This window comes from Sylvia atricapilla, chromosome 1 (genome assembly GCF_009819655.1).
Source record: "Sylvia atricapilla isolate bSylAtr1 chromosome 1, bSylAtr1.pri, whole genome shotgun sequence".
NCBI lineage: Eukaryota > Metazoa > Chordata > Aves > Passeriformes > Sylviidae > Sylvia > Sylvia atricapilla.
In genome coordinates, this window is record NC_089140.1 from 28,810,303 (window position 1) to 28,822,201 (window position 11,899).

Below are 11,899 nucleotides of genomic sequence, written 5' to 3' on the forward strand. Positions count from 1 at the left end.
GCCTTCACTGGTACTTAACAAATAATAGGCATAGCTGTATAAGTATATTTAATAAAACTGATGTGCAGAAGTTTCCAAAATAATTGGAGCCAAGGTTAGTGTAGTATTGACACATAATTTATTTTCTTTCCTCTAATTTTGGGTTTATCTACACACACTGTAGTTACAGTGCTGATGGAAAATAGTCTACATAATACTGTAAAAAACACTGGGAAGAATAGCTTTTGCAATAACTAAAAAAAAAAAAATCCTCAAAAGTGAGGATAAATAAAGAAATGCGTCAAGAACATATAATTCTCAAAATATCAGCTTTTGAAAGATGAAGCAATTGAATACCACAATTGAATACCTCAATTAAGGTTTTTCAGGATGCAAATAATCTTGTTTATTAGGTCTACCGATCCTTGGTGAAGTTTATAAACAGCTAACATCCAACCCATTTTTTTCTACAAGAGTGTCAAAACATTTTTTAACTAGGAGATGCTACCAAAGGAATTCTTGTTGGCTCTTTGGAATAACATTTTGACACAAAAGCAGAAGCAGATTTGGAAGCTTTCAAAAACATCTGTGAAGATGGTTTTGATGCTATCAATCACAATCAATCTATTTTTTAAAAAAAGTCTAACATCCTTCAGTTGAATAAGAAGAGAGAAATATTTTGTTGGTGAAATGAATGCTACTGGACACTAAATAGCAAACTGCAACACAATTTCACAACTATTAAGGAAACGTGAACTTAGTTTAGGCAAAGAAAACATTAGTATTCCTTTGATAGTGTTTTCCTCCATTTCAGTGGTTTTGTCTGACAAGGTTGCAGACAATTCTGTCTCTCAGACCTGTCAACTCTGAAAAGCAACTTCAGTGACAGGAATCATCAAAAATTGACTTTTCTATTATATGAGGGCCTTATTTTCTCACTTTGACTGAAGTGGTTTTATACCTGTAAAATTTTAAACAGAATTCATTATATAAATTGCTGTTTGTGCTATTCAGAACATACGATTCAGCTTTTTTCTTTTACAAGGTATACCTCTTGAATAAAAATATACCTTTCTTACTGGGACAGCATAGTCTAAGACAGAAGACAATAAAACCAAGGTGCTGTGATCCTCTTTTTTTGGCCTTTGAGCTGTTCTCCAGTGCTTTGTTCCTCTTTTTGATGTCTCTCCAGTTTTCTAATCTCTTCTGCCCCACGCATTTTAGCCATCACTTCTCACACTGAAGTTAAGATTGATGATAAAATGTACAGTATCAGCAGGAAGACTGAAGCTCTTAAAGCATAAAGCAATATGTTATAGAGATCAACTGTTTCTGTGTTCTGAGACCCAAAGGCAAGACCCAGCTGAAGAAAATAGGCTGATGGAAGAAAACGTAATGCTACACTTGTTTTGAACATTTCTTCCTCTCCACAAAACCAGTAAAATTTACAATTTTCCCTCTGTTTCTCCTTGTAGTAGTGTCCAAGAGTCTAATTTTCCAGTGCCAGCAGTATCAATACTGCAGAGAGTGTGCTCACTGTGTCCATCACCTCAGTTAGTGCCAAGATCTGGGAAAAGGGAAGTTAATCCTCCTGCCTGCTGTCTGAACTACCAAGTACTGGCTGATATAATCCTCCTTCTGAAATGGCCCTTAGTATGCAGAGGTGATCTTTTGTGGAGAAACATGATAAACTTACCTGAAAAACAGCCCTGTTTGGTGAGCAGCAATCCTCTACCCTACATCTGAAACATCTGTGCAGTTCAAAAAGTGGGATGAACAATATATCTTCATTTTTTTCTTTTTTGACACAAAACTTTTGAGGAAGTCTCTTTGCTGGACTTTGCTTATATTTACAGGGATACGCAGCTGCTATAAACAGCCAGATTATTTTGAGCACTCAGTTTCTAGAATAAAAAAAAAAATAATGTGAAGATTTTCTTTACTGCAAGACTGATTTTGATTTTCTTTTTATTTTATAAGGATATTTCTTTGGAATGCTTACCTTTTTTTTCCAGGGAGTTCTTCCTTTGATTCAGAGAATCATGCACTATACCAATATGTAGAACTAGAAAAATATCTGGTTTTATCATGATGCGATCAGCAACAGACATCTTAAATTCCATAGACTTAAGTCTTCATTTTTCCTGTTAAATTACATGTTTTAATCTAAAAGAACAGAAATATTTTTTACTTTACAAAATCTATTTAGTGCTGACTATGTCCAGGCTCCTCTGTATGTCAGAAACATTGATGTCATCTTTGTTTAGTTGTAGTACGCATGAATCCACAGGAATGTATAAATTTAAAAAGTCATGAACATGTTCAGGGCAAACTAATAATTGCTGCTTGGGAATAGCATAAAAAAAATCTGTAGAGGGCAGAAAATCCTGTTCATTTATTATATCATTACATCCCTCAGATGCACATGGAGTACAGGACTATAGGGCTGCATATTACTGTGGCTAACACACAGTATTTAGATTTAGAGCCCTTTAATTTTCTCTCGTTACTATTTGGAGAAAAGTGGATTGCAGTTCTGTGCAATGACAAATAGTGAATCTAATTTCAGTTTGTTTTTCACAGCTCTTTTTGTTTAATGAAATAATTCACTTGTTAAAGCTACTGATGCACAAACACTATTGAAAATCTATCTCTTTTGTTTGCTCTGTGGAAAAAAAAAAAAAAACAAAACCAAAACCAAAACAAAAACCACCACCACAACAACAAAAAAAACCAAACTCCTAAAACCTAAGGGAGTATTCAAGAATCTTGTATATTTAGCTGTCCTAGGTATGAATGTGCTATAAAAATATTGAACTTGCTCCAATTCTTCAACAATGTCCATTCTGGAAATTAACACACTTCTAAAATAACATTACTGCATCTTGTAGATTTTGAGGAAAAATTTTAAGTATGTTTCTAGACTTTTTTTTAATTGAAATCCTGTCCAAAATTTCTATAGATAATGTTTTGGATGAAATGTTATAAGGTACCATTACCTCTATGCCTTGATAAAAGAATAAAACATTTTAAGTTACCTCTAAATATTATTAAGATCCTATGGTCTTTCTTCTTGTCCCCTTTTTTCTCTTTTCTAATTTACACCATTTCTCTCTGAAGAAGTATCTTGATTAAAGTGTCTCAAGTATGTGATTGATTCACCTTTAATGTTACCTTTCATTGCATTGTGTGAGATCTGACATTCTTGTCAGAAATTGTTTCTTACTCTTTCTTCTATACATGGTTAAATCCTGTCCACTCTAGGAACATAACACAGCACAAAACCCAGAAGTGCAGGGTGGCTGAGACTAGAAGGCACCCCTGGAGATCCTCTAGCCCAACCTCCTGCTCAAACAGGATTGCTGAAGCCATGACAGCTCACTGAAGGCTGTGTCCAGTGGGGTTTTGGCTGTCTCTAAAGACAGAGATTCCACAAACTCCCTAGTTAAGCCATACCAGTGTTTGACTCACCTCATTCCTTCTTCAGAAGAAAGAATCTTCGTAAACAGAATTTTTGCTATTTCAGTTGTGTCCATTGCAACCTGATGTAGGAGGGTCATGTCCCTGTCAAGTCATATCATGGCATTTTTTGAGATTTTTATCTCCATTGGAATCAGCCTAAAGCTGTTTAGGATCTAAACACTATTCAGTTCAGCCCCTTAGAGATGTACCCAGCACAGTGTGGCCTTGGTGAAGTTACTTTACAACACTCAGCTAAGAAAATACAAAAGGAGGGTTTACCTTCAATCTTTCATGGCAGCTTAGCATTAAGAGAACTAACATTCCTAAGAGAAAACTGTAAAAACCACCTAGGCTCAATGCAGTCTTCCCACAATGCCACCCTATTCTGTACAAAAGTCCACTTTTTCCTTGCTTGGAACTGGATCGAAGTGCCACCAAAAATAAGTATTCAATTATTTTCAATTCCTTTGCAACCACCAGATGCACTGTACACTGAGAATCAACACAGATATTCACACTTGATTAAAACTTGGGGGGGAAGGAGGTGCTTTTTTTTTTTTTTTTAATTTATTTTATTTTTTATTTACATTTTGCACTGCTGGACATTTACTATTATATCCAGGTTGCATACTGGTTGAGCTTCTAGCTATCAAGCCTAGAGCATCAGCAAAGCTAACAAACTGAACACAGTGGAAAATCCAGGCTTTTAACGTCAATCCACATATTTTGTCATAATGAAATTAATATCAATGCAAAACATATGAGGGAAAACCATTCACTGGCTCTGACAACAGCACCTATGGTAAACACTGTTTTCTCAAGTTCATTCAAATTTTGCTTACTTTAATTTTTCTATGCTTCGTGGTTTAAGCTGTCAAGATGTTAACTATTCATGTTGGCAGACAGCAACACCTGAAGATATTCCAAAACCAACTGTGAAGGAGGATGTTGTATGTTTTTTTCTCAGTGAATTGAAGGCATTTTTTGAGGTTTATTTTTACTAATATTTTTCATCACAATGGTTATTTTACCAATATAAACTCTAAAATAAAATATAGCAAACATGCTCTTCCTTTTATAAATTTTATGAACCAAAAAACCCTCAAAACTTTAGCCATTGTTAAAACATAATCTAATGAATATCAATCAAATTTATTTTACTTTTCTTTTTGACAATGTTGTGGTTTAATCATTGTCTTTAAGATCCTACATTTATTTAAAAGCCCATATATTATGTCAAGCTATTGTAATTTTATGCATATGCTTTAAAACCAGAATTAATCAAATTAAAGCCTCTATGTATTTCACAGATTTTATAGTTCGTATTTAAATTATATTTATACTTAAATTTCAAAGATTCATTCAACGTTCCTTTATTACCATAATTTCTGTAGAAGAATAAAAATTTCTTTACATGCAATAAAACCACACAATTTTTTTTTTTTTTATATCAGGGTCAATGCAACCTCATCATTCTCAAAAATCTGAATAAGTGTATTTCTGAGTGATATTTTCACCTTTTTTTCCTTTTATGCTCTTCCATCTGATACTACTTTTACCCTTTTATTTTCCTCATACCAACACATTTAGAAGTTTCTCTATTTCTTGTGAGCAAGAAATTGCCAAAAGAAACAGCGCAACTAAAAATTGTACACAATTGCCTCAATTTTCTCTAGCCTTCATTTCTGAGCCTTCAAAAAGAAACACCATTAAGTACTTGCATCTCAGAACATCAGGCAAGCCTTAGGTCTTACTTCTATGGAGAAAAAATGAAAGCAACATCAAAGTGATCACGTGAGCCGTATCTCATTCTGTACCTGATCTTTGTGGGGTTTTATAATCTGCAATGACAAAGTCAGTTTCTTTCTGTGTGAGCTGTGGTTCAAATTCACTTGCATTTTCACTTTGTTGCTGGGACTTTTGTCTGACTTTGCACAACTCTCATAACAGTCTTAGAGATGACACGTTGACCACATCATGGTAGTGCAAACCTTTATGAAATTTAGTTTTCCATTTTCTAACTGAAAGGATATTTAGTCATGCATATACAAGAATAATTTCTACTTGTAACTCCCATCAAGTTTTATTGGCTACATCCTATTTTTGAGATACTTTAAAGGCTTTCAATTTGAAGTCGAGATTATTTATCTGGTGCTTCTGTAGAGCATTTTTCTTTTTCAAAGGTGAAAAGTATTTTATTTGCTGACCAGAGGTTTTCCCCTAATTAGTTTACTTAATCCAGCTAAATCCCTTCATTAAATTTTTAGTATTTTATTTAATCTCTAAACATTGACATTCTTCTGTCACAAGAAATGTTTTACTTGCCACAATAATACACATTCAACCCACTATTATTCTCTCTGCTTTTGTAGCAGAAGAGGGAAGCTCAGAACCCTCTGAAAGACACCTGTCAGTTCAGATAAGTCACACTCCAATCAAAACTCCCATCTCAAAACAGGTTTTCCTGCAAATTTATTTTTAGATTTCACTGAAATTTCATGAAATAATATTGTCAAAAGACAGCAAGATAAGGGAGAACTGTAATCCCGTAACCTTGTAATTTCCAAGAGCCTTACTTTTGGCAAAAGTCTGCTTGGAAGACGCTCTGTATGTGCACCCATTAAGTGCCACAAAGACATAAATATTTGGAGAAAACTGCTGCTTATATGCACTGAAACAAGAGAAATCAGGAGATTAGTCAAAAAATAAAATTACCTGTTTTCTTTATGATTCTCTTTATATCTACTGTCAGTATTACAGATGTTACCTGGATATTTTCTCTGGAGAAAGGGGAGTATGTGGTGTGATTTGTACCACAAAATAACTGTGCTGCAGAAATAATCATTCAAATCTGACTGAGAAACCTTTTCACACTGTTTACAAGCAGTGCTGGCAAGACAAACAATCAAGGGACCCACATTCCGGATGAGGGCTGTATGCAGGCACACACTATCACACCAAAGGACTGAGGAACAGATGCACAATAAGAGTGTTCAGCATTATCTCAAACCTTAACTGCTCCCTGCGATATTTCAAGACAACACAAGCTTCATAGGCTTTGAGACAGGACCAATAAAAGAAGGGACTGTTCAAAGCAGAGAAGCAGCAGTTTACCAGTGTAGTTATTGCCCATTTTCTCTGACTTTTCCATAATTACTAAACCATCAATACCTGAAATGACTGTTTTTCCCTTCTAAGGAAAAATTGTCTAACAATACTATGTATCCACATTCTGATTAAGTGGAAAGTTCACTGGGATCTTTGATCTGATCTCATCTCTGTGCACTTCCCAGTCTGCAGCAAGTCTCACTATTCCTACAGCACACAGAGCATAAGACAGCTGTGTCACAAAGGCCTCTGCTGGTAACCAGAACAACAGGTAATTTATCCATTATTTCTGATTTTTCAGATTTTCCATTACACGTTGCACATGTTTTAAAAATGCTCAGTTTCGCTTGCCTCCATCTCATCATGGAGGAGATGTCAGATCAAAAAAGAATGTAATAACACAAAGAAAAATACTTTCTCTTTTAGCTACTCAGTTATTTCAGAAGATAAGAACACCAGAAGCAAATCTGCCATCTGTAAAAGAAATGTGGAGACATGCCTTTCTCAACTACTTCTCATAAAAAGTTCAGATTTGTGTGAAGTGTCCACCATATTAAAAGAATCTACTCCAGGGCTGAGTGGGAAATTGAAACAGAGGATCATCTTCCCATTTATTTTTGAAGAGGCAATCATGAAAGAGTATTAAAGCAATCTAAAAGGGAACTTGCAATTTCCCCTTTCTGGATGATTGTTATGTGAGGATTGATCTGAGCTCATGCCAAGATGCGATTAATTTAAAATGGAAGTTGCCACTGTTAAAAAATTAAATTCCAAATAAAACTGTTATTAAAAAAATCCCTCAGCAGCAAAAAGTATAAAAATAACAAAATACATAAATGCATAATTCAAAATCAGCAAGATATATGACATGGAATTTTGAATTTCTAAACTCTATGACAAAAACCAGCAAAAATGAAAGAAACAAAACCCACCAGCATCTAAAAAGAAAAAAAAGAACAAACCACCAAAAAAGCACAATACAAAAACACCCACCACTTATTAACTATTCATAGAAAGAGAAGGCCCACAGAATAAGTTCTCATTCATGTAAACAATATGGCTGGCTGTATAGAAGCACAATTCTAAATGCAGAAAAATGTCTGTTCCTATTCTGTCTTTATAACTATCAAATCAAGGTTTTTTATTTTTGTAATTCATGTACTGGGGCTCCTCTTTGCTTGTTTGGGGGTTTTATTGGTGTTTTTGTTTGTTTTCTGTCTGGGGTATTTTTAAATTTTATTATTATTATTATGCACAATGTTTACCTATATGTAACTGAGGCTCAGACTGATTTCGTCATAAACTGTAATCACAGCTTGCAGCAGTATCTACAGAATCTTTATGGTGTTCTTGCTTAAAACTTTGCTGTTTAGTGGTTTTGCATATATTTAGGGATTCACTAATTCCCCTGAAGAGTTAAAGAAATAACAGAATCACCTTCATTCCCATTCACATTGAATGTGTGTTCACTTACATGATTAAAAGCAATAAATTGCCTTGTCTGAGAGGAACACAAACTACCATTTAGAGTATATAAGCAGGTGAAAATGCTTACTAAAAGGGCACTAGTCTTACAGTGGTGCTGTTCAGAATTATGCTGTTTTACGGGTTTATGATCTTGAAAATATGCAATTGATGAAATGGAGAACAACTTTATTCAAAACAATGAAAAATCACCTTATTCTGAAACACTAATGAAGGAACTAGCTTCATATTTGTGTTATATTCTAAAAGCACATAGTTAATGTTAATTAATCTGAATATTAATTCTTTCTGCATTGTTTACAAAATTTTTTTTACTAATAGAATATACAATATAATCAAATCACAAAAACGTCAGAGTCAGTGCTGGCTACAACTTGTTCTTTATATTTTCCAAAACAGGTTACTGCTTAGACTACTATAAGCTTCTACTAATTGATAGATAGTCACTTAAATCTGGAGCTGAAAATTCTGGGCTTTTCTATATTTTTTTGCAAATATTTATTCTTTTCTAAAGCACTGAAGGTTCCAATATCAAAGTCATGAAAATATTACAAGTGCTAACAGAACTCAAAATATGAAAAGAATCTGAGATGGCACAGTTGTATAATGCAGTCATTCCACTAATGTAACTATTTTTCAAAAATCAAAATTTATACTTACACACAATATAAATTATTTTCTCATTTATAGTGATCATGCAAAAACTAATAACTTATCTTTTTAGTGGTCAGATAACAAAGTAAGTTTTAAAAAGAATTTTAATTTTAATAAGGCCTCAATCCCCCGGCCTGTCAGTAGCAACCAGATATGATGTGTCAAACTTTATATCACAAAGCATCACTAGAGTTAAACTAACCTCTCTCAGAAGTAAAATCAAGGCGTGATAGAACCAGTTCTGGGTTTTTCAACAACGTGGTCAAAATCAAGTTTTCTTGTCCAAAGGAACAGCTGAAAAGGAACACTCTTTAGCTAGGATGGAGCCTAAAAACTTTGACTTGGAAACTTCTGAAGCCAGCAATAGAAGATGGCAACTTATCCTATCAGAGAGAACTGTCTCTCTGCCCTTGCCAATCTACCCCCCAGCCTCTGCTGGCTGCAGAATGGTTCTTTACAGAAACATAGAATCACTTATGTTGGAAAAGTCTTCCAAGATCATTGAGTCCAACCTGTGACTGATCACCATCTTGTCAGCTAGACCGTAGCACAAAGTGCCACATCCAGTCATTTTTTGAACACTTCTAGGGATGGCGACTCCACCATCTCCCTGGGAAGCCCATTCCAATGTTTAGCAATCCTTTGCACTAAGAAATCCTTCCTGATATTTAACCTGAACCTCCCCAAGCTTGAGGCCATGGCTTCATATTCTGTTGTTGGTTGCCTGGGAGAAGAACACAACCCCCACCTGGCTACAGCCTCCTTTTAGGAAGTTGTAGAGAGTGAGAAGGTTTCCCCTGACCCTCTTTTTCTCCAGGTTAAACAACCCCAGCTCCCTCAGCTACTCCTCACAGGGCATTTGTCACCAGGTCCACTGCCCTTCTCTGGACAGTCTCCAGCACCTCAATATTTTTCTTGAAGTGAAGGGTCCAGAACTGGAGACAGGATTCAAGGTGTGGCCTCACCAATGCTCATTACAGTCCTGTTCCTGCTGGCCACACTATTTTGGATACAAACTGGGCTGCCACTGCCCTTCTTGGACCCCTGGGAACACTGAGAACTCATGTTCAGATAGCTGCCCACCAGTAACCCCATGTCACTTTCTACTAGTATCTGCAAAGCTTTCCAGACACTCTTCCCTGAGCCTGTAGGACTGCCTGGTGTTGTGACCCAAGTGTAGGACCTGGCACTTGGCCTTCTTGAACCTCATGCAATTGGCCTCAGCCCATTGATCCAGCTTGTCCAGACCCCTCTGCCGAGCCTTCCTTCCCTCCAGCAGATCAACACTCCCATCCAACAGAGTGCCATTCACAAACTTACTGAGGGTGCACTCAATCCCCTCATCCACATCATTAATAAAGATATTAAACTGGACTGGGCTCAGTATTGGGCACGAGGGAAGCTCACTAGAGACCATCTGCCAACTGGATGTGGCACCATTCACCACCATTCTCTAAGCTCTGCCATCCAGCCTGCTTTTAGCTTGGGTTATAATGGGAAAAGCCAGCTCCTGCAGTCTAATGCCCCGGTGCCCTCCTACCTCACTTGTGCCTAGAATCCACCCACAAAGCAAATACCCATCTTCTGCTCTTATTGTAGTAGGATAAGATCTTTCAAGTAAAGCTGAGGCTTAAGTACATTTGGGAAGAGGAAAAGTTTTCTTATGAATCACTTCTAGATAGACACAAGGCATTTTAGAGTGATCTGACACGGTTCAGAATGAAAGAGAGCAAAGGACCACACCATCTCCCTTGTTGGTTGCTATGTGATCCCTTTATGCAAAGGGTGTATGTTCATATGACTTCAGTGCACTGCACTGTTAACTGACGTTATGGTGTGAACATTTATAGCTCTTCAACATGCATTTTTAGGGAGAAATTTCACCCAAGCTTAATATACTTTTCAAGTAAGTAATCTAACACATTACAATTAAGAAAACCTAATGAACTGATATGACTTGGAAGAGAGCAACTAACTTGCTCAAGACATTGGGACAATTATCTTAAAAGCAGATAACCTATTTGATGGATGTAGAGATGGGAAGCTTTTGTTTGGTTGGTTTTGCTTGTTTTTTGAAGATAATGTACATTTGGCTCCACAGCATTACAGAAATTTTTAAAGCCTGTATTTAGAGGAGATAGAACTCATTCTGACTTTTTGATATCAGTATAATAAGCACTGAGGGCGTAATGGTTACTGCTGTTAATCTGATAGTTTTTCCCCTCAAATGGGATTGTTTTTTAACTCCTGAATTCATATGCCTGTCTTCAAACTTTATACACAAAGTCTTGCTTCAACATTGCATTTTTTAGTTATGTTCCGGGAATATATATTAGCTAAATAATAATCTTTTTGTTTATTCAGTTTTCTAATTAAATTAGTCTCACTTGGTGAACAATTGAAGAACAAAATAATTATCAATGTAAAAAGGAAACTTACAAAGTCATCATTGTTCTTATTAATATCTGAGTCTTGTATTTGATAAATGACTAAAATTGTATTTTGAAGTAATGATCATTTTAAGATAAGTATGTTTGTCTTATATGGTATCTTATCAACGTTGTTTAGAAATTAATACCAGATAATTGTTTCAACTGAAATCAAGATCAAAAGTGCCAGACCTCAATAAACCTCACTTAGGCTTGCATAGTTAAATGACAGAAAAGCAAACATGAAAACTTCCCATAAGAGTTTATGATCTGCTTAGGAATTACTAGAAATTCAAATACTTCTGGGAAAAATTTATCTAGGTGTTTTCCCATGTTAATATCATGCTGGCTTAAACTGCTAATACAAAATAAATATATATAAAAGCACTATAATTGATGAACACATTTGCAAAAAAGTTCCATGTAGATCAAGACAGGAAATACTGTTAATATGGTAGTATTTCCAGAGAGTGCAATTTTCTCAAGCTGTTATGCTGACACCAAGTAGTATCTCTGATGTGGGAAAACACAAACATGAATATCAATGAGACTGTAGAGATCACACAGATACACAATGAGAAAATCAACTAGATCTGTGGCTGATAAAATATAGTTTTTGAAAAAAATGGAAGAAAAAGTGCAGTACATCACAGATTCTGTAGCTTCATTAAAATAACACAGAACCAGAATTATATAAAATTGGAGATATTATTTTAAATTAAAAAAGCAGAAAGAATCACATATGGAAAAAAACTCCATTCTCTTTATAAGTTACATTACAC